Source organism: Manis javanica, chromosome 9 (genome assembly GCF_040802235.1).
Source record: "Manis javanica isolate MJ-LG chromosome 9, MJ_LKY, whole genome shotgun sequence".
Classification (NCBI taxonomy): domain Eukaryota; kingdom Metazoa; phylum Chordata; class Mammalia; order Pholidota; family Manidae; genus Manis; species Manis javanica.
Genome location: NC_133164.1, coordinates 72,131,952 through 72,156,142, shown reverse-complemented (window position 1 = coordinate 72,156,142; position 24,191 = coordinate 72,131,952). Strand labels below are relative to the sequence as shown.

General features: G+C 43.4%; 2 long non-coding RNA genes across 7 annotated transcripts in view; one reads left to right on the top strand and one right to left on the bottom strand.

Moving 5' to 3' along the window:
- The first annotated feature begins 1,875 nt into the window (after positions 1-1,875).
- On the top strand, positions 1,876-23,363 carry LOC140843399 (uncharacterized). Its single transcript, XR_012121124.1, has 3 exons — positions 1,876-2,741; positions 4,012-4,089; positions 23,229-23,363. It is a non-coding gene; the product is annotated as an uncharacterized lncRNA (long non-coding RNA).
- LOC140843398 (uncharacterized) overlaps positions 13,691-24,191 on the bottom strand; it is a 29,541-nt gene continuing 19,040 nt past the window's right edge. Inside the window, exons 3-7 of one of the 6 annotated variants that reach the window (XR_012121122.1) lie at positions 23,211-23,466; positions 21,427-21,501; positions 20,433-20,633; positions 15,825-15,887; positions 13,691-15,338 (exon numbers count right to left, since the gene is read on the bottom strand). This is a non-coding gene — a long non-coding RNA (uncharacterized lncRNA). The other 5 variants (XR_012121121.1, XR_012121123.1, XR_012121118.1 and 2 more) reach the window with 5 other exon arrangements.

Sequence of the window (24,191 nt, the reverse complement as noted above, 5' to 3'; positions counted from 1 at the left end):
AAAAGGAAGTTTTCCAGGCAGAGAGCCAGTTGAGGGAAGTTATCAGGCAAAGCACAGTAAATAAGGGCTTAAGTCCAGGCCTCAGGCCTCCTCTGTTGGCATGAATTTCTAGGGATTTATTCATCCTTGTATTCTTGGTACAGAGAGGGAGACACTGTACAAATGGAGATGTCCTTTATTAATGTAGACTTCTCTCACAAAAGGGCAACTTGTAGTCACTTTTTAGTGATTCCTCTGTGTCTGCTGTTTTTTAAAATTAATCAGCCCCAAATAATCCTATGCCCAAGAGGCATATTTTAGGGTGGCATATTCTGGTCCCTTTCACATGAATGTACCACAATTTACCTATTCATTCTGAATTTATTATCTACTTATTTCAAGTGTTTAGCCATTATGAATAGAGCTACTGTGTATAATTGCATGGTGGTTTTCTCAAAGCAGTTGTCTAAATACTGGAGGCATGATTCTTGGATCCTAACGTGAGACTTGTGTTGAAAGAAACTGGCAAACTCTCTTCCGAGGGACTGTCCATGCAGTGGAGGAGGCTCCCAGTGCTCCTCGCCCCACAGAGGTCGGTGTTGTCATGTTTCTGGAGCTTGGCAGTTCTCCTAGGTGTGCAGTGCTGTGTCTCCTGATTTCCCAAATCCTTTATCAAATATATACTTTGCAGATATTTTCTCCCAGTTTGTGTCTTGTCTCTGGGTTCTCTGAACAAGGTCTTTCATATTAGAAAATTTTAATTTTATAAAGCCAAGAAATTATTTTTCTTCTGTGAACATGCTTTTGGTGTAGGATCTTAACAGTTATCAGCAAATACAAGATTGTGTAGGTTTTCATTTTTTATCTAGAACTTATAATTTTGCATTTAAAATTTGCCTATGTACAATTCTGAGTGAGCTTTGGTGTAAGCTGTAAAACTTGTGTCTGTAAGATAAATTCTAGCTGAAATAAGCAGGCAAAGAGAGACAACAAAGGGCCAGGTAATTTATACGAATGCCCCCGGGTGAGGTTCTGCGGTCTGGCTATCACACACCGGGGAAGTCACATGAAAATAGACAGGCAGCGAGTTTTTAAAGAAGGTAGGGGGTGGCAGAGCTTAAATTTACAGCGGCGCAAGGATTGGCTAGCCTAAGGCACATGTTTCAGGTTGGGTGGGGGCAGCAGCTGGGGATTTTGGCACGTCATCAGTGTCTGACGTGCTCACCCCTCACTCCAGTGCCTTCAACCTTACATTTCAGCCTTTGGTCACAATAGGCAATGACTTGATCTGGCTACTTCTGGCTGACAAGGGGTGTTGTGGGGAGGTTTCGTAGCATGTAGTTACATTGCTCTGACTGCAAATATCTTGCCTTACCTTTTCTAGAGGCTTCTACGCTACACTCCCTAAGCTCATGATCCCTGTCTCATTTTCTCTTCTATAGATAGAGGCTTTAGCTGCTGCCAGGGAAAAGGGAAGATGACACCTCTGGCTGCTTCATGCTGAGAAGGGGCACAGTAAAGGGTGCAGCTAGGTTTTTATTACTGGTCAGTTGAGAGGGCTTCGGAAGGTTGGCACTTCTATTCTGGAAGGACAAACTTGATGAGATTAAGAATTCATGGCTGAATATGAGAACTAGAAATATGAAGAGTCTAATTGAGAATCATAGCCAGGTATTATGGGGAAACTAAAATTCTGGATTGAGTTTACATCTCAATGACTAGTATTAGAATGTAGTATAGAAAAGATTGGATTATTGAAACAATACTTTTTTCTAAAATCACCCTCATTTTTATTAGAAGCAACCAGGTCAAGAAAATAGTTAACACTTGGCTTAATTATTTGCATAAGTGCAGAAAGAAGAGCAATTGATTACATGGGCTCTTTTAAATGTGCTTTGCTGGAACTTTTTGTAAGGAATTTCAGATTGAACTTTTAAAGCCTCTGGAGGCCAGAAAGCCAAGCTAGACTTGCCATCACGTTGTGCCTGCAGTCCCAGGTTTTTGCACCAAATGTTAAGATAAATTCTACCCGAAATAAGCAGGCAAAGAGAGGCAACAAAGGGCCAGGTAATTTATTTAAATGCCCCCAGGCGAGGTTCCGCGGTCTGGCTGTCACAGTCTGGAGAAGTCATGTGAAAGTAGACAGGCAGAGAGTTTTTAAAGATGGTAGGGGAAGGCAGAGCTTAAATTTACAGCAGCGGGAAGATTGGCTAGCCTAAGACACATTTTTCAGGTTGGGAGGGAGCAGCAGCCGAGAATTTTGGCAAGTCATCAGTGTCTGACGTGCTCACCCCTCCCCCCAGTGCCTTCAATTTGATTCCTTATGGTGTCCAACGAATTGCTCCTTGACTGTTCAGAGAACACGGGGAATTCCAGCCCATTGCAGTTTGATTTTCCTGTCTGCGGGAGGACACCGCCTATTCCGAGCTGTGAGCGCTCGTCCTGCACAGCCCACTAAGGCCCGCAGGGGGCGCCTCTGCTCACCGCGCGGACCCTTGGGGCGCATGCGCATCCAGTCCCCGAGCGTTGCCTCAGCATCCGGCTGCCAGGTGACGGATTTGCTCAGAACCTGCCGCCGCTCTGGGACCCCGCCCGCAGCGTCTGCAGTGACAGCTCGGTTTCCTTGGGAGCCACAGGAAGGAAAGATGAGGAGAGGCTCCCCGTGCGCCGCCTGCTGAGCGCTCCTCTTAAGGGACCGGGCGAGCAAGGGCCTGCGGCCGCGAACGGGGTGTTGGCGGAGTTTGGAGACGTGGCGGGCGCGCGTGAGTTCAGGCTGCGAGCGCGGCAGGCGGTGCTCGGAGAGTTCGGGGCGTGGCTGAGTCCGCGCCAGGGCGGGTGTGCACCGCCCACCGCGTCCTCGGGAGCCCGTGTCTCCGCGCTGTACGCCCCGGGCTCCGTGCGGCAGGTGGATTGGCCGCAGTTGCGGGACGCCCTCCGGGCTCCAGGCATCCTTCCTGAACGAGGCTCTGAAACTGGAAGCGGGGAGGAGGGGACTTGGTTGCTGAAGCGGCCTGGGAAGTGAGGCGCAGGCCTTGCTCTGTGCCGAGTGCACCGGGCGGGTTCCTGGGAAGGGTCCGCGGGGTGGGGGCCGCCTGGGAGGCCCCTGGGGTGCAGCGTGGCGCTGACCCAGCCCAGCTCCCTGAGGGTGGCGCCCACCCGCGGCCGGGGCCCAGGGCCTCGTGAGCCGCCTCCTCGGGCAAGTTTGGGGGGGGGGCGGAGGGTTCCCGGTGTCTGTTTCCACGCCTGCGTCTGCTTGGGTGCTGTGACGGGTCACGTTTGCTGCAGCCCCGCAGTGTAGTGGGAGGTCCCAGTGCGATGTCCCGGCTCTGCTTTCCCAGGACGTCTGTGGGGATAGGGGTCCCGTGCGGTTCTGTCCAACCTCTAGGGTGTTTGCTTCTGTGAGATGTGGACGAAATTTTGGTGGGGGTTGCACCTAGTCTGCACGTTGCTGTGGACGGATGGACTTGTAATAACCTAACCCTTCCCGTCCACGTCCTCAGTATCCACTGTTTTGGAGCTGAGGCCTCCCACCTCCTTGGTTACATTTGTTCTTAGGTACTTGTAACTCTGGGGGAAAATTCCGGGGCAAAATACCTTTGAACCGAAATCAGTCAAAGTGAGAAATAAAGTGGGAGAAACCTGTTTCTTGCTTACTAGCCAGTGTCTCGCACAACGCAGCTGCAGAAGGGAGGTCCCACCCAACTTCTCCAGTCCAGATATGCTCTTGCTCACCCTTGTAATTACCTGTTGATAGAGATGGACTACTTCTCTCCACCCTTTGGAAACAGCTATTGATACAGAGATGCACCAAGGCCAGGCGAGAGATTCTAGAAATACTGCAGTTTTACCCACAGCACTTTATTCTCTATGATGCAATTGTAAAGAGCATTGTTTTCGTAATTTCTGTGATGGTTATTAGTGAATACAAGCAACCAACTTTTGTACCTTACAAGTTTATTTTTAGTTCTAAAAGGTCTTTGGTGGAGTGCTGTGGGAAATTGGAATTCTAAAATCCCACTGTTGGTACCTCAGGTCGTCCCAACGCCCAAGGTCCAGTGGCTACAGGGGATCCTCCCACGTGACTTCTAGTGACCCCTGGACCCCTGCAAGGTGAGTAGCGCCCCCATCAGGTGAACTGGATGGGGAGGCCTTGGCCTCTGTTGACGGAGTGTGATGTCTGCTCTGCTTTTCTCATGGTTGTTTGGCAAAGTAATTTACTTTCCAGAAATTTCAAACATACAGAAAACTTGCAGTGTCAGTACAAATTCTCATTTTACTGAATTCCCCAGCGTCTCACTTTACCACAGTTGCCACTTCACACAAAATGCTGTAGCATCTACCCCAAACAGGGACATGATCCCAGGGAGTATTAGGGTCTCCACATGGTGATCCAATGCACAGACCCACGGTAGCTGTCACCACCCGCACCAGCTGTGTGCACACGTCTTTCTATCCTGATGCAGTTTCCTTTTTCTGGAACAGTTCCCGAGATTCTACCTCAGTTGGGCTCTCAGGGACCTTGGACAAGTGGGATCACATAATATTTGTCCTTCTTTGAGGGGCGCATTTCACTGAGCAGAACGACTTTAGGTTCCATCTGTGTAGCAGGTTCTAGGACTCCTTGTTTACTCCACTGTGTAGAGACCACATTTTTTTCATGTGTCTGTGGATACCTTCAGGCTGTTGTGAGTAATGAAGCTCTGAATATGGATGTGCAAATATCTAAGCCCCTGCTTTCATGTCATTTGGGCAAATGCCCTGAAATGGAATCACTAATCATATGTTAATTCTATACTCTAGCTTCTGGGGATCACACACACACACACACACACACAGGAATCGCTAATCATATGTTAATTCTATACTCTAGCTTCTGGGGATGCCCTACACACACACACACACACACTCTCTCTCTCTCTCTCTCTCTTCAAAGCAGCTTTGGACCACTTTATTTCTGTATTTGGCAGAATAATGCAGTTTGTGGGTCAACCCTGTTTTGTTCATCTGTTTACCCCTTAATGGGCATCAGGGTTGTTTCTGCCTTTTTGCTGTGGTCAGCAGTGCTGCCAAGAACTCTTGGGCCAGTTTCTGTTTGAACAACGTTTTCATTTCTTTGGGGTGTGTATCTAGGAGTGGGTGTTAACCCACAATTAGGTAATTGCATTATATATTATGAGGAAATGGCAAGCTGTTGTACACAGGCTGCATGTTTTACATTTCCACAAGCAAAGGTTAGGGGCTCCAATTCCTCTACATCCTTGACAGCATGTGGTTTTGAATTTTCCGGAGTATGGCCATTGCCGTGTGCTTGCAGTAGGTGGTCACTGTGATCTAATTTGCATTTCCATTATGACTAATGCTGTGTGATGCCTGGTCACGTGCTTGTTGAATGTTTGTGTGTCTTAGCTGGAGTCTTTTGTCCACTTTAAAATTTGGGTTGTTGTCTTGTTGCCCTGTATGAGTTTGTGGTGTTTTCTGGATAACAGGCTCTTGTAAGATGTACAATGTGCAGATATTTTCTTCCATCCTGTGGCTGTTTTTCACATTATGGTTGGTGACTTTTGATGCAGAAAAGTTTTTAATTTGGGAGAACTTTAATTTATGCTTTCTTTGTTGCTTGCCCTTTGGTGTCATATCTGAGAAACCATGGCTAAATCCAACATCATGAAGGTTTCTCCTCATGTTTTCTTCTAGAGTCTATAATATTACCTATTATATGTAAGTGCTTTACCTTGAGTTAATTTTTATATGTGGTATGTACTAAGGGTCCAGTTTCATTTCTCTGCACCGGGACAGCCATTTGCCCAGCACCATTTGCTGAAAAGACCATTCTTTCCCTAATTTAATGTTGTCCACCCTTGTCAGAAATTAAATGACTGTAGATGGTTGTGGTCATTTCTGGGCTTTCCTCTCAGTTCTGCTGATCTATACATGCAGTTGACCTTTGGACTACATGGGGGTTTGTGTAGCTCACATCCCACAGAGTCAGAATCCACATGAAACATCTGACTCCCCCAAAAGTAAAGTATTATCCTAAAACTGGTTGCCTATTTTGACTGGAAGCCTTACCAATAATATAGACACTCAATTAACGCATATTTTGTACACTATACATATATTTTTGTGCTGTATTCTAACAGTAAGGCAAGGTAGAAAAAAGCAAATGTTTCAAATTGTCTTAAGTCTTTAAACACTTTTTCTATATATTTGTGGAAAAAAATCCACTCAAGTGGACCTGGGCAGTTCACACCCCTGCTGTCCAAGGGCCAACTGTGTATGTTTATGCCAGTGTCACAGTGTTTTATTTACTGTTACTTTGTACTAAGATTTGATCTTGGGGGCCATGAGCCTCCAGCTTTGATTTTCTTTTTCAAGATTGTTTTCAAGGCCTCTTTGGGGTCCCTTGATACTCCATGTGTCAGGATCAGCTGGTACATTAAAGCCTGTGTGAATTTTCAAAGAAATCATGTTGACTCTGTAGGGTGTATTTGAGTCATTGCCACTTTAACAGTATTTAAGTATTTCCATCAACATGAGTTCCCTTTAAATGTATTTAGCTCTTTTTTAGTTTTTAAATTATCAATGCTTTATTATTTTCAATGTACATGATTTGCTCCTTAAGTCTATTCTTAGTATTTTATTAATGTTCACATCATTTAATATGGAATTTTAAAAAAGAGAGGCTTCCCCTCTGATCACAGGGCTCTTTCCATCACCGTGGGGGAGGGGCCTTCACTCCCCACCCAGAGCTGCAAATGGACAGTTAGAGAAACTGCCTGTCAGACCCTCACATAGCCCTGGAAGCTGATACTTGTCACTATGGCCACATTGGCCTTTTGGTTGGAATCTCAGTCCGTACATCTTGGGGTCACACATTATATATTTTGTATAACTCAACTTAGTTTCTGTTTTATATCCTCCTCCTCATGGGAATAGTGGAAAAACGAATTCCCAACCCTCTCCCTGGGATGTGCCACTATGAACACGGGAGTACAATAGAAAACATGCATATTGGTCTGGGCCTCGTTCCTGACACTGGGTTCCTAAAGCCCTGGGGATTTCCTGAGTAATAGTGGCATCTTTTGTTCTAAGTAGGTGGTTCTGGGTGGGTTCTGCTTGGTTGTCTGACAGGCAGAAAGCCCAAGCCATGATGAGAAGTTTGGGATTTTCAGCGTCACCCCTCCATTCTCCAGAGAAAGGGGAGGGGATAAAAATGGAGCCAATAATACACCATACCTGTGTCTCAAAATATGGAATTTGGAGAGCTTCCAGGTTGGCGAACACATCCATGTGGTGTACTGGGAGGGTGATGGCGCTCCAACTGCACAGGGAAGAATGAAGCCTTCTGCTGGCCCAAGGCTGATGCCTTCGTAATCCCAAAGAAGCTGTTAGAAACCATTTCTCACACCAGACCTGTAACCTCCAGTGATCAAGGCACCAAATTCACTGGGCAAATCACTGTACATTTCATTGTACAAGTTGTAGTGAAATGTTACGGATGTACCCCAGTTTGCCAAAGCATTCATCTACTGAAACACGTCCTGATTTCTTTAAGTTTTTAGCCTTTATGAATAGAGCTATTGTGTAAAATTGCATGGTGGCTTTTGTTGGGGCATAGTTTTTCAAAGCAGTTGTCTAAATACTGGCAATGTAATTCTTGGATGTTAAGGTGAGACTTTTTTTAATTGTAAAATATTTGTTATGGCTCATTTTTGTTTTATGGATTTTTGTATATCTTGAGTAGAAATCCTTTATCAAATATGTATTTTGAAAATATTTTCTTTCAGTTTGTGTCTTGTGTTTGGGTTCTCTGAACAAGGTCTCTTAGAGTAGAAATTATAATTCTATTAAGCCCATGTGATTATTTTTCTTTTGCGGATAGGCCTTTGGTGTTGGGTGGTGAAAGTCTTCAGTAAAGTTGTGTAGATTTTGCTGTTACCTACAAATTTTATAATTTTGAATAAAAAATGTGCCCATGGAGAATTTTTTAATGAGTGTACTATTAGAAAAAATTTTAATTAAGGTATTATTGATATACTCTTATGAAAGTTTTACATGAAGAAACACTGCAGTTACTACATTCACCCATATTATCGAGTCCCCTCCTTAACCCATTGCAGTCACTGTCCATCAGTGTAGTAAGATGCCACAGAGTCACTACTTGTCTTCTCTGTTCTACACTGTCTTCCCTGTGATCCCGCACACCATGTGTGCCAATCATAATACCCCTCAATCCCCTTCTCCCTCCTTCCTCACCTGCCCTCCCCCACCCTCCTCTTTGGTTAACCGCTATTACCTTCTTGGAGTCTGTGAGTCTGTTTCTGTTTCGGTCCTTCAGTTTTACTCTGCTGTTGTACTCCACAAATGAGGGGAATCATTTGGTATTTGTCTTTCTCCACCTGGCTTATTTCACTGAGCATCATATCTTCCAGCTCCATCCATGTTGTTGCAAGTGGTTGGATTTGTTTTCTTCTTATGGCTGAGTAGTATTCCATTGTGTGTATGTACCACATCTTCATTATCCATTCATCTACTGATGGATATTTAGGTTGCTTCTTGCTTCTATATCTTGGCTATTGTAAATAGTGCTGCAACAAATATAGGGGTGCATATGTCATTTTCAATCTGTGAAATTATATTCTTTGGGTAAATTCCTAAGAGTGGAATTCCTGGGTCAAATGGTATTTCTATTTTTAGTTTCCTAAGGAACATGCCTATGGGGAATTTTGAGTTAATTTTGGTGTAAGTTGTAAAGCCTGTGTCTACTTCATTTCATTCCTTTCACTCTCAAACAAAGTGGAGAAGACACAGGAAATTTGTGCCCATTGCGGCTTGAATTTCCAAAGATGTGTGGTTCATCAGTTTAGCCACAAGAGGGCACCACCTTCCCTGAGCTGTGAGCGGGGTCCTGCACCGCTCACTGTGGCCCACAGATGGCGCCTCTGCCCTCTTTGTGAACCAGCGGAGCGCATGCGCGGTCAGGTCGCAGGACTTTTCTCCCAGCTCTGACTGGTGCTGGAATTGCTCCGGCTCCCCTGCAGCTCCGTGACACCGCGGGTCGCGTCTGCAATGACAGCTCTGTTTTCTGAGGAGCTGCAGTAGGGAAAGGTAAGGAGAGGCTCTCCGTGCACTGCCTGCCGAGCGCTCTTCTTCAGGGCCTGGGAGAGGAAGGCCTGCGATGGGAACCATATTGCAGAGTCTGGGCTGAGGCAGGTGCGGGTGAGTTCGGGGTATGGCGGGTGTGACTCAGGGCGAGTTCAGGGCGCAGGCTGAGACTGGGCTGGGGCGGATGTGCAGCGTCCAGTGCGTCCCCGGGAGCCCGTGTCTCCGTGCTGCGCACCTCGGGCCCCATGCAGCGGGTGGATTGGCTGCACCTGCGGGATGCCCTCCAGACTGCAGGCGTCCTTCCTAACAAGGCTCTGAGATGGGAAAGGGGACGGAGGGGACTTGGCTGCTTAAGCGACCCGCTTACCCGGGCTGCAGCCCTTGCTGTGTGCCCTGCACATGGGGCAGTTTCCTGGGAAGGGTCCCCGAGGTGGGGTCCGCCTGGGAGGCTCCCCGGGCACAGCATGGCACACAGCCCAGCTCCCTGAGGGCGGCCCCCACCCACGGCCTGCGCCTGGGGCCTCGTTGAGCCGATTCTTCAGCCGATCAGGTTGGGGGATGAAGGGCACCTGGTGTCCTGTTTCCACACCCACTTCTACTTGGCGCCTCACAGGGTCTTGGTTGCTACAGGTCCACAGTGAAGTGGGAGATCAGGGCATGATGCCCGGGCTCTGCTTTCTCAGGACGGCTGCGGGGATGGGGTCCCATGCGGTTCCATTCAGCCTGTTGGGTGTTTGCTTCTGTGTGAAGTGCGGTGGAGTTTCGGTGGGGGTTCCCACGGAGTCTGCAGGTTGCTGTGGGTGGAGGGGACTTGTAATAACCTAACTCTCCTGTCTAGGTCTGCAGTGTCCTCAGTGTTCAGAGCTCAGGACTCAAGCCTCCCGCATCATTGGTTAGGCTTGTCCTTAAGTACTTTATTCTTTATGATGCAGTTGTAAAGGGCATTGTTTTCTTAATCTCTCTTTCTGGTGGTTGGTTATTGGTGAACAGAAGCAAACAACTTCTGTATATTGATTTTGTATCCTGCAAGATTCTTGATTTTATTTTTAGCTGTAACAGGTTTTTGGTGGAGCGGTGTGGAAATTGGAATTTAAAAATCCCACTGTTCCACTCCAGGTCGTCCCAACAACCAAGCCCAGTGTCTGCAAGGGAATTTTACCATGGGCCTTGTAGTGACCCCTGCAGGCTGAGTAGCGCTCCACTTCGGGTGAACTGAATGGGGAGGGCTTGGCCTCTGTGACCGGGTGTAATGCCTGCTCTGCTCTTCTGGTGCAGGACTGACATGGCTGTTTTGCAAAGTAATTTACTTTACAGCAATTTCAAGCATCTAGAAAACTTTCAGTGTCAGTACAGTCTTTACACTGAATTCTCCAGAATCCCACTTTACCGCACCCACCACTTCACACAAAATGCTCTTGGCCTCTACCCCAAATAGGGACAAGTTTCCAGGGAGCCACCACCTGACCCTAAATAAGAGAAGCATTAGGGTCTCCACATGATAATCCAGTGCACAGAGCCTGCACAGCTGTTCCCACCTACCCCAGCTGTGTGCAAATGTCTTTCCATTCTGATCCCATTTCCTTTCTCTGGAACTGTTCCAGAGACTTGAGCTCAGTTGGGCTCTGCCAGATCTCACATAAGTGGGATCACATAATATTCATCCTTCTGTGACTGGTGCATTTCACTGAGCAAAATGGCTTTAAGGTCCATCCATGCAGCAGGTGCCAGGACTCCCTTGTTCACTCCACTGTGTGGAGACCACACTTTGTTCATCCATTTGTCTGTGGACACGTGGGTCCTCTCCACCTTTTAACCATTGTGAGTCATGCAATTGTGAACATGGGTGTCCAAATATCTAAGTCCCTGCTTTCGTGTGGTTTGGGCAGAGACCCTGAAGCGGAATTGCTGCTCATACATTAACTGTATGTTCAAGTTTCTGGAGACGCCCTCCCCCCTTCCTACACTGTTTCAAATGAGGCTGTGGACCATTTTCCTTTGTTTCTTTATATGGCAGAAAAATGCAGTTTATGGATCAACCAGGTTTTATCCATCCATTCACCCCTTGATGGGCACTCAAGTTGTTCCTGACTTTTTGCTGTGGTGAACAATGCTGCCAAGAACTCGTGGGCCAGTTTCTGTTTCAACATCATTGTCATTTCTTTGTGGTATTATCTAGGAGTGGGTGTATAACCACAATTCAGTAATTGTATTTTATCTTTATGAGGAAACACCAAGCTGTTGTACACAGGCTGCATGTTTTACATTTCCACAATCAAAGGTTAGGGGCTCCAATTCCTCTGCATCCTTGGCAACATGTGATTTTCAGTTTTCCTGATTTTCAGCCATTCCCATGTGTGTGCAGGGAATTCTGTGTGACACCTTTCCATGTGCTTGTTGTGCGTTTGTATGTCTTGGAGTCTCTCACCCACTTAAGAAATTGGGATGTTGTCTTCTTGCAGTATACAAGTTCGTGGTGCATTCTGGATAAGAGGCTCTTGTCAGATGTACAATGTGCAGATATTTTCTATTCTGTGACTGTCTTTTCACTTCTTGGTTGGTATCTTTTGATGCAGAAAAGATTTTAATTTGAAGGAAATTAATTTATTCTTTCTCTTGTTGCTTGTACTTTGGTTTCAGATGTGAGAAACCATAGCTAAATCCAAGGTCATGAACATTTATCCCCATGTTTTACCTATTACACGTAAGCTCTTACGTATTTTGAGTTAATATTTGTATGTGATATGAGTTAGGGTTCATTTTCATTCTTCTGTATGTGGACAACTGGTTGCCAAACATCATTTACTGGAAAGACACTTTTTCTCCATAACTTAATGTTGTCCACCCTTGTCAGAAATCAACTAGCCATTGGTGGTTAGGGCCATTTCTGGGCTTTCCATTCAGATACGTTGATCTATATATACAGTCAACCCTTGAACAACATGGGGGTTAGTGGTGCTGACAACCTGCAGAGTCCCAATATACATAAAACATCTGACTCCACCAAAACTTTGTTATCCTAAAACTGATCGCCTATTTTGACTGGAAGCCTTACCAATAATATAAACACTCGATTAACAATATTTTGTATGTTATACATATTATGCGCTGTATTCTCACAGGAAAGTAAGCTATAGAAAAGGCAATGTTTCAAATTGTTGACTTAACATTTTTCCAATATATTTGTGGGGGGAAAAATGATTTAAGTGGACCTATGGAGTTCACATGCCTATGGACCAAGGGTCAACTGCGTATCTTTCTGACAGTGTCACAGTGTTTCATTTAATGTTAAGTTTGTACTAAGATTTGATTTTGGGAAGCCTGTGCCTCCAGCTCTGATTTTCTTTTTCAAGATTCTTTTCAAGGGCTCATTTGGGTCCCTTGCAATTTCATATGTGACAGGATCAGCGGGTGCATTTCTTCCCAAAAGGCTTTGGGAATTTTCACAGGAACCACGTTGAGGCTATAGGTTGCATTTGTGCCATTGCCATCTTAGAGATATTAAGTCTGCCATCACCATGGCAGGACCTTACATTTATTTAGCTTTTCTTCATTTTTCCTATTATCAATGTTTTTTAATTTTCAATGTATAATACTTGTACTTTAATTAAGTCTGTAGTCTGTTCCCAAGTATTTTAGTAATGTTGACATTTAGTAGAGAATTAAAAAATTCCTTTTGTGATTATTCATTGCTAATGTTTATAAAGAAAACACGTTCGCATAATATTCTTTTTTCCTGTAACTTCACTTAGTTAATACCGATGCTTACATTTGGAATTTAAGGGTTCAGAGCTTTGGGATTTCATAATTTAGATATTTAGGACTAAAATAATGCCTAACATTTAAGAGATGGAGGATTAGAACACAGTGAAGTGTAGGGTTTGTTATAGGGGGTTTGTTTGAAACCAGGCTATAGGAAGAGAAGGAGTGAGAACTAGGGATAGGGTACAAGAACAGGTTAGGGTTAGGGTTAGTTAGGATACGGGAATGGGTTAGGGTTAGGATATGGGAACGGGTAAGGGTACAGGAACAGGTTAGGATTAGGGTATGGGAATGGGTTAGGGATAAGGTTAGGATATGGGTTGGGGTATGGGTTAGGGTTAGGGATCGGGTTAAAGTTAGGGTACAGGTTAGAGGTCAGGGTACAGGTACAGGTTAGGGGTTAAGATTAGGGGTTAGGGTATGGGTTAGGGTTTAAGGTATGGGTACGGGTAGGTTACGGTAGAGTTAGTGTTCCCACCCCTGTGCTCACCACGTGGGACCCTCCATGTGCTAGGGCTGGAGAGAAGGGAGGATGTAGAGTTAGCCCAAAGTGTCGACTGTGACAGACAGTAGCCCCTAAACGGGAGTTGAGGAGAGCCCCTAAGGCACCCAGGGCACACACAGACAGAAAGGCGGGAAATGAAGGGGCGGCAGGAGCTATCCTGCATCCACAAGCCACAAGCTATCGGCCAGGGGGCTCAGCCAATGCCTGAGTTCTAATGGGCAGGACTGCAGAGCCAGAAGCCCGTGGCCGGCCAGGCCTGTGTCCCCCTTCCTGCTCCCCCCAGCGTCTCTGGCCCTGGTTGGTGCTCCCTGGTGCCCAGCAGCTTATGTGACGGCTGCTCTTAGTCTCCCCATGATTCAGACGTTTTCTGACATCTGCTGGCATCCACTCCCTTGGCCACTGAGCTGTGTCATGATTGCTCACACCCCAGTGTCTGGGTTCCCGCAGCCTCTTCTCAGCCGAGCCAGGTGGGCTTGTGACCCTCGCGGGCCTGCACAGCCAGGGCGCCTGACTTGGCTACCCAGTCCTGACTTGCCCCCAGATCTCCCAAAGAACTTCCTCTCTGGCACTGTCCGCATGTCTCCAGGAGCCTCCCACCCTCCTGGTGGGCCTGGGCTCGTCCCACGCCTGCTGCTTCGCCGTCACCCTGGCTCTGGTGGGGAACCTCCTGGGAGCTGTGTGAGGAAGTGGCACCTCCCAAGTGGCACATTCACCACTGCCTGTTTGGAGGAGGTGTGGTCCCCACCTGGCACCTCCTCTCAGCCACCCCAGCCTCCTGCTGCCAAGCCCGGACTTCCAACTCGATGCCTCCATGAAGCCTGCTCTTTTTCTCTCAGGCATCTAGGGTGCTCTCATGTCCCACGTGTGGGATGTCGGAGGACGGATGCGCTGGTCCTTCCCACCCGTGCTTGCCACGTGGGACCTTCCAGGCAGGAAGCGCACCCCTTGGGACTCCATGGCAGTTTCCTCCCCAGCCGGCTGCACCTGGGTAGGTCTCAGGGGGTCTGCCAACGCTGGCTCTCCAGAACTCCCCACCTACCTTCCATTCACTCTTAGAAAGGCCCCTTGGACTCCAGCATCCCACCTTCTGTTGGTATCCACGCTTTGCTCTCCTGTGTCTAACTGCTGAACTCCTGTGAGTCCCTGGGTACCCTGGCAGTGTGGCCTACCCTCTACCCTCTCTGGTCCCAGCTCTGCCACCAGTTTTATGGGGAGCCTGGCAGCTCCTGCCCTCTGCACACCTGTCTCCTCCTGGACCCTGCTTTGCTCCGTGAGCCCCTTTCATGAAGGGTCCCGATCCTTGTGGCAGTGGGAGCAGGACAGCCACCAGGAAGTGCAGCGCCCAGTGGCCTGCTGCCAACCCGGCACAGCGGTTCTGGTGGGCAGCCCAGATTCTGGCACCTTGGCCTTTCCCAGCATGTCAGTGCTCTGGGGCCAAGAGACGGGCTGGGCTCAGCCCAGTGTGTGCCTTCCACCACGCTGCTGGCAGGGCCGCATGAGACCCCAGCCTCTGCTGCACGATGGCTTGGCGGCTACGGGCTTGCAGCACATTCTCAACCATCACTTGAGTCCAGGCTGAGAGGTGCTCAGCCCTCCCTTGTGCTCGTTTGGCCTCACTCTCCTTCTCCTCAAGATGAGTTGGCGTCAGGTGCCAGGCCCCCACCATCCAACAGCCTTGGAGGCTAATTCTCTTCAGTTTTCAGGAACTTGATGGGAAATTGTGACCCTATCAGTAGCAGTGCCTGAATTCATGGCTTTTCCCATTTAACATTCACTCGAAATTTCTGCTTGATCTGCTAGCAACACCCCTGCCCATGCTGTGCAAGCCACCCCCGGTGTGAGCATCCCCACACCTGGGCACCCCTGGGACCTCACCTGTGTTGTCACCAGTTCACTTGATGCTCTTCCTTGAGGAGCTCAGGGTCATACCAGACATGTTGCAAAACTTAGGCAGCATATGACTGAATTTTGGAATAACTGTGTGATGAATCTAATAATGACATAAAATACAGATATCTCATAATACTAATGCTGAAATACTTCACTAATGCTACTGAAATTCCATTTTACAGGAGAAGTACATATATGTACAGTTTCCAGTGCAAATAAAACCTACAAATACACTAAAGAAAAATAAAACTCAGGATGCTGAAACTATTACCATGAAATCTGACTGAATTTAAAAAGTAATGAATTCCAAGAAATAAAACCAAGCATTTATTGATATATTGTATTTAAATAAAGAGCTAAAGAATATAGCTATTGATTAAGTTAGCACCATGTCTTAAGAGGCAGGCCTTTAACATTGGCAAGAAACTTTTATGGTTCAGTTGTGAGAATGTTTCTGTAGCTCCCCATTATAATTACTTACAAGAAGCTTGCTTTTATTTAGCAGTCAGAAAAAAGGAATCCCATACAACGTGGATTTTTAAAACATTGCAAAAATGATGTAAGCTGTAATCTGTAAAGTGCTTACTTTACTCAGCTTTTCAGTCTGTTTTTCTAGCTCTTCAAGACTTGCTGCTTGGTCACCTTCATCCTATACACGAAAAACTACAGTATGATTTGCTGGTTTTAAGATTTATTCAATCAATCAGTGAATATTTGATGAAGGCCTCCTATATGCAAAGCACTAGGATAGCCTCATCTCTTGGTTCTTTGTAAATTAATCATCTGGTAGGGAGACACATGCACATCACACTAAGAAAATAAAAACCACTACACAGAGGAAGCCATAGGGACCCCAAAAGAGGTAGAGTTTAAGAGTCATGGAGTTCAGGAGAAGGTGAGATTACTTTTAGTGGGAATCCTTACAAAGAGAGGCTACATGGAACAAGTTGTGTCTTAATTAGCTACCAAAGAGTGGTTCGGATTCGATGGATCAGAGGAAAGAGGGCAGGGCATTCCAGAAAGAGTCTGATGTATCTTGACATGAAAGGTACAAGAAGAGGTAAAACAGGAGATGAGGCAAGGATGAGTTCAGGGTTAAACGATCTAGAGCTATAAATGCTTGACCATGGTCAATAACATGATCTTTTGAGGGAGGTTAAACATGAGAACTATGCTTACAAAGATAATACGGCAATAGTTCTAAAATACTGGTACCATTCACTGAAGGAGTCATTTTTAGGGCAAAGAAGATGTTATATTTTGAACACATTGAGCTGTTAGAAGAAAATTAATACCTCCAATATATACTACTAATTTCCAAAGTGGTATTTTACTAGTGATTACATGAAATCTTTCATTCTAGAAAACGAATAGAGAAAAACAACCACGAAATTATATGTTTTAGAGGGAAAGCATGAAGTAAAAGGTACATGTATTTTCTTTGTATCTTAGCCACGCTACTTACTTCCTATGGGCAAACTACGTAACTCATCTAAGACTATTTCCTTATCTGTAAATTGATAAGAACATTTCCTGTAACATGGGGGCATTTGTGAGGGCTGAGAAGAACAGATGTGAAAGTAACCAGCAAACGTCCAGGCACACAGTATGCAAACTGGTTACTTTCCCTCTTTCTGAAAATTGTACCTAGAAAATGCAGGTACCTCTTAGGTTTAAAAAAATAAAATTTGTTTCTGGTGCTCACTTTCTAGAAGCATTTTTAAAAAGCCACACTGACACCAACCACTCATGACCAGATATTTCTGGATGAGTATAGTTATCTCCCCAACAAAAGGAAATGAAAAGAAAGCCTCATGAGCTTTAGTATTATCTATCATTTATCTAACTTCGCATCCAATTCAGGGGAGCAAGTTACAGAGGCATTTAGGCATATTACTTGTGCTAACAGTAACACAATTTCTACTTCAGGAAAGAAACCTGAAAAGAGAACAGGCCCAATGACCCTCAAATAGATAATTACATAATTACATGTCTGTATGATTCTAAAGTGATCTTTTGACTCGCAGGGCAAATGTTTGATAATACGCTTATACAAAAATACAATTCAAGCAACAGTAATAAAAAATACTTGCAAAAGACATCAAAGTAACTATGTATCAGTCAAATAAACTTACTGCTGTTTCTAAGACTCTCCCTAAGCTGAAAAGGAAGTAAAGTGTCTACTAAGGTTTGTTTAAAGCAAAGGAGTTTTGGCTAATAGTCCTTATAATTTTAAGAGATGTGTAGAACTTGACAGGTCAGAGAGAAAAGCAAGGAGACTAGGCACAAAGAACCTGTCCCTGCTGTGGTTCTCCATGATTTCCCAACCAAAAGAGAGGCCATTGTATGTCCCTATGTGTCAAAGTTCAGTCATCCACATAACCTGTTACCAGGCCAACTTGTGAAGTTAAAGCCTACATAGGTTTCAACACAATTCTAAGGTTTAGGTATACAGACTCCATGTGCTGAAGGAATGAGGAGTGTGGAGAAGAGGGAATCATCTTTGAGACAAAGGGGGATGACTTAGTCAAGGGCAGGACCTTCTAACTGAAAGCGAGCACATGGGTCTCAACAGAAAGAATCCCTGAAATTAATCTTCTAGGGAGTTTTAATTCCTGGCACTGTCTTGAAACTTTAATCAAGAATCTAAACCTGCTTTTTGAGGAATAATGTATCTATCTTATCATTGGGCTCATTAAATAGTTAACATTTTTTAGGCAATTGATAAGTGGCTACCAGTTCTTCATCATAACAAATAACTCTAAAATCACTTAAAATAAATGTCATTTTGACTTGTTAGGTCCTAAAATAATTATCTTAAGAAGTTTTTAAACTGTTTTCTCACATTAATAACATATACATTTGCCAGGATTTTGATCAATGAAACCCTATAATCTAACTCTGTAATTCAGTACTCATAAAAAAGTCACTTTAAATGATACATGTGGTTTAAGAAACATTAATGATGTTTAAATAATCAGTAATAAATTTTAGTAGTGTTTATCTACCATGGCCCATTATTTTCTTTATCTCTTCAACCCCCTCTCTTACTGACTCTTTCCCTTCAACCCGAAATCAAATTTAGCCTTTCACATCTGAGTAATCCTTGGTATCTGTCCCCCTTTAGCAACCAACTTTTCCTCTGAGGCACAATGCTTACAGAAGTCATCATCACCTCACCTTCTATTGCTCTTGATCCATCACTGCCCAGCTCCTGCTCGGACACATCTAACAACTGTGCTGCCTCTGGTCCCCAGTGACCTCTGCCTTGCCCGATCCAACAGACACTAGACTCCTGCTGAATTAACATTGTTTATCACTCCCTCCTTTTTTAAATGTTCAGTGTTCTTGATTTTTGCTACTACTACATGTGTAGAAAAGAGTTGACATTGCAGGTCTGACTGCTCTCCTTTGAAAGGCCCGCGTACAAGGCTGGTCCCTGGCTGGTGTCTGGGAACTTGTATTTCAGATGGTTTCCTCCCACACTGATAAGATTGGCTCACTGGAACCCAACTGTGCTAATAATGGGGTGCATACTGAACACCTGTTTTTCTCCTGGGAATTTTATACTTGTCATAACCCATTCCTAGGGGACTGAAGGCCATCCTGTGTGACTCTACTTGGAAAAGACTTAACATTGTGGGTCTGGTTTCCTCTGGGCTGTGGCTCACATGCCTTTTCTCTCTGCTGATTCTGATGTGTGAGCCTTCCTAGTGAGTCACTGACTCTGGAGATGGCCTCAGAGATCCTTGACCCATTACAGACATCTCCTACCTCTACAAGCCCTATGGGGTCTTCTTAAATACTGACATCCCCTGAGGTTCCAACTTCAGTCTACTACTCTGTTCCCTAAACCAATCCACCTGTATGAAAATCACCCACCTCATGATTTTAAACTATTGTCTGTGTGAATAACTTTCAGATCTATATTTTCATGACTGAACTCATATTTAGGCTTCATATTCTTATATCCAACTTACAGCAGAACTGCTGCATAGGCACCTCAAACTTCACATGTCCAAAATAAACCATTATTTCTTGTCTCCCGTTATCTGTTCTGCACTCCCCTCCTCCTCTATCATCTATTTACTCTGTTCCTCCTGATTTCTCTAACTCAGTTCATGGCAAGAATACCACACAGCCTCCCAAACCAGATGGTTGGGAATCAATCCTACCCTTCCATCAACCTACCAGTTCTTCCTATGTATTTACTGAAATCTTTTCCTCCTTCTTCCCAACTACCATCGGGCTCATTTTGGACCCTACAACTCACTAAACTCTTGCAACATCTCCTGACTGATCTTTCCACATCTGATCTTGCCCTACCCCAAATCTATTTCTATCTTCCATGGAGCTGCCATAGTGAGCCACTAAAAAAAGCAAGTGTGACTCTGTCATTCTGTTACTTACAAAGAGGAAGCAATGGTTTCCTCTTACCAAGAAAGTATAAATACTAGTTCATAGTTGTTGCTAGGAGGCTCTCTAATAACAATGAGGCACTTGTCAGTCACTTAAAGCGCATCGTGCTTTCAGATTTACACGTCCGTTTATGCTGTTCTTTCTGCCTGAGCACTTTTCTACTGGTTCTTCCACAGGTTAACAGTCAGCCCACCTTTTAGCCTCAGCCAATGGGCCCAGAAAGCCTTCGTGAGGACCTATTCCTCATAAGGTTCAATGCACTTCCTTTCTGCTTGCCTAGCAGAGTAAATACCACCAGGAAAACAGTTAACATGTAGTACATTACATTTTCCTATTGCAAATCTTCCTCAATGAGACTGCAAGTTGAGAGAGGACTTTCAATACCTTACTCATCTTTAATCAAAAGTGCCCAGAGCTAGGCACATAATAAACTGATGCTTGAGAAATACATCAGTTTCACTAAATGTGACAATACTTTCAAGGCATGAAGTATTGTACACATATAAGCTAGTATTTTACCAGAATTAAAGAGGATATATGAAATTAAGAATCTGCATGGTTCTTTGAAGAACTCTCAATATGTTCTATACAAAGAAAAAGTTGACTTTGTTTATTCAGTGTAAGTCCATCCTACGTGTGGGCAATTATTAAACCATCACAAAAAACTTTATGAGGTGATTGTTATAAATATTCAGTTTTCAGATGAAGAAATGGAGGCAAGTAAGCGTTCAAAATGGATTTAAAACCCAAATCCACCTAAACTTGATTACTTCACCTTCACAGACATCGATTTTCTTTCCTTTTTTGTCTTCCTTGTCTTCCTCCTCCTCCTCCTCGTCGCCGTCAGCATCACTGTCCCCGCCCTTCCTTCTTCGCTTGCATTCTGCTGTGGGGGTGGCCGACACATGCTGCTCTTCAAGATTGACACCACCTTTAGTGTCTCTCTTGCCGGCTTTCTTAGCATGAATGATTGAGCCTTTAAATGTAACAAAATTATTATGCACAAGAAACGCTTCTCTTTATATTTTGAGAGAGAATAATGTGAGTTTTAAGCAAAAATGCCTTATGGGTGAGTAATAAGTCAATGGCAATAAAATTAGAATTAAGGAAATTTAAGAAATATGTTTCCAGAAGTTACAGAATATATTGACTTTTAAGAATTATTCTGGATCTCTTTGGGATTAGAACATATTAAAAAAAAACTTAGAAAGCTGAAAAAAAATAACTCCAGCAATGACCAATGATAATTCTTGATCCCATGCTATCAGACTGAATAAATTTCTGTTCAAATTATGCAAAGAAATATCTTCTTACATAGAAATTGACTAATTTCAGCATTATATTTCCTGGCAGAAAGCTAAGTTTTAATTCTGAATACATTTGGATATTTTAGACTCTATGAAAGCAAACTTTAATTAGAAAGCAATTTTAAAAAGAGGTAGTTCTAAACAGATTCTACATATGACAAATGTAACTTGATAACAACAACAATCTAAGAAAACGTGATTGCTTGACTGTGAGATCAGAAAGGGAAACTGACTTTCTTCTAACTTTGAAGCATAAGATGTTCAAGGACTCTAATTACAACTTTTGTCCATTGCAGACTCTCACCCTGGGTTTTATTAATTTCTTAGTTCATCTTAACTAAGCTTTACCTTTTTTTATTTCTTAGACAAATAAAGTTTAAATTCTATCTTTGCAATTTATGTTTTACTGGGGAATTTGGACAATGGGAAACAATATACTAACTTTAATAAAACAGGACTTACTTGTGGAGTTTACCTTCTACCACCCGTTTATCTCTCCTCAAGTTTGACATATAATCAATGTTCTTGTCAATTTCACTGTCAATACAAAAATTTATTAGAAGACAGACATTAATCCATTATGCAATATGTTAACATGGCGAGTAAACTGTTGCCATTTCTTGCTAAGTAAAAATGATGTCAATGAGTAGCAAAAACAAATGAAAAATTATATCAATACAGTAACGCAGCTAAGAGATGTACAGAAGACTTAGTATGTCCATCAATGGTAGAAATGCATGGCTCTGAAATATATGGATTGGTCCTTTTCCTAGAAAGGTAAAGAGCTAAAAGTAACACAATTAAGATAAGTAAAACAATGAATAGCAAGAACAAGATGAATATGGATTTGTTCACCAAAACTTGAAATACTAGAGTGCAAAATTTACTTCAACTCTTAAATGTAAGTTTTTAAAAAGTACAATACATCAATAAATGAATACTATTAAATAGTTATTAGCACATAAAATAAAAAGCTGGATAATTCTATTAATGGCTGCAAAGGAAGATCAGGTAGTTATTTATCACTGAAAAATGTCAAAGAAAGAAAAAATTCCGGGTTCTTGCAAAGGTGCTACATTCCGGTGCCATAGTAAGAAAAAACTATTTTTATGTTTCCTTATATGAATAATTAACAGAATTATCAAGTAAACAAAATGGTTGCAAAGACAACATGGTCCTCAGGCTTTCAGTGAGCTCAGTCTGTCCACAACGGGCTTCCATAAAGATCTGCAAGATCTCAGAAACACTTGTCTCGATTCACACCAACATTCAGCAAATGTACTCCAAGGGCTGTTTCGGCCTACAAAAGTTTGGCATTTTTGTCAGTACTAACCCTAACCATACAGAACATAAAAACAATTAAGATTTTAAAATATTGTTATTATATTATCTATATATTACTGAAAAGGGCGTTTATTCACACTTTACATGAAGATAAAATAGGCAACAGATAATAGACAAGCATTTGAGTACTTGCATCTTTCCATTCCTTCTTTAGACCCTAGGTTTAACACGCGGGAAGGAGAGTATGTAAACAGATGAGTAGATACCATATACTTCTTCGACAACAGAAACTATCTCAAGCTTTCTAAGGCTTTATCTAGGCGTTCTATCAGTAGTGGTTGCGGGAGTTCCAGGGGCACTATTGTTGTGTTTTCCAGCTCTAGAGTGTCATGGACTTTATTGTCTGGTATACTAAATAGGAAAATGGAAGAACAAGCAACTGATGCATCTGGGAACATCTCTCTCCACCATATTATCTACAGCAAAGCTGACTGAAATGTGTATCTTAGCTGGAATTATGATAAATTTGAGTTTCTTGAGTATCCACTGAGAGGTACAGAGCCTTAACATGCTGATCTTAGAGGTGCTGCCATTAGCCTCCATTTATTCACAGTGATTGAGAGCACACAGCATAATTTCAAAAGGCATACATAAATTTTAATTCTTTATGATCTATAAATTCTCTTTTGCTGAATATCACTTTCCTTAAGTCAGCTTGGTTTTGGCCAAAAGCTAGAGGAAAATTAGAGTAATTTGGGAATATCCACATTCCCTAGGCCTTATGAACCAGGTTTTCCTAGATGTGAACCATTTGCAACTGAATGCAAATCTACACTTAACTTTGTGAGATGTGGAAAAAACTGGATCAGTGTGTATACACTCTTCTGCTAATATGCTAAAGCCAGCTATCAATGCACTGAGGGTACAAATTAAAATTAGCTTTTGTATTTTGTTTTTTTTACCTTGTATCCTGTAATTAGATCTGGATCACATACAGCAGCTGAGAGAAGCCTCACAAGCAAGTCTTGTACTTCACCTATGCTGTCCCCTATATTTAGCAATCCCTCTTGAAGAACACTCACGCATGGAACATCAATATTCACATCAAAGCCCAAAACTTTACCAAAGTTTCATAAGAACTTGCACCACCATGAGACAGTCTGAAAATGTACTTCCAGAGAGAACAAGTCCTGGAACATGAGGCAACTCTGGCAAAGGCTGAAAAATAAAATAAAATAAAAAGCTAATTAAGTAAAAAGGCTATGACTTCAGATCTTCTGAAATAGAACAGGTTGCTATCTTTCTTTGCTCTTGAGTTCTACCAGTGGTTTTCTGTCTAGACTGTGGGTTCCCCGAGGACATTTCTGCAACCCCATAGTACTAAGCACAGGATTTTGAAACCAAGCAGCCATCAATAAATTTCAGTTGAACTCAATACGAACTCAGAACTCTGAAAAGAGAACACAAATTTTAATTAACATATACTGATAGAACATGGGTTACATGACTGGAGCAACATAAGAAATGAGTATTTCAAATTACTCGGACATGGACATCTAAGTAGGGCATGTGTACTAATTTCTTCTAATGATGGAGACTGATTAATAATTCACACTTTGTTGGTAGCTTAGAAACTACCGTGCATCTATGGGCTGATGGGAGAATGGTACCAACCTTTGGCTAATTAATGCAAGATAAATTATTTGGTCCACATGACCAGAACCCATGATCCTATCAAGAACCCAGTTACACTGCAACTAATAGTCTCTAGGCTTGTAGCAAAACACTAATATTGAATTTCAATACTACAATTAGAAAGCGGCCCTCTTTTGCTACTTCTCAAGTATGCTCACATATGAACATTTTAACGACTAAACTGTAGTACCAGTTGTCATGGATATTTAAGAAGTAAATAAGGTAATAAGGTCCATGAATTAGATTTA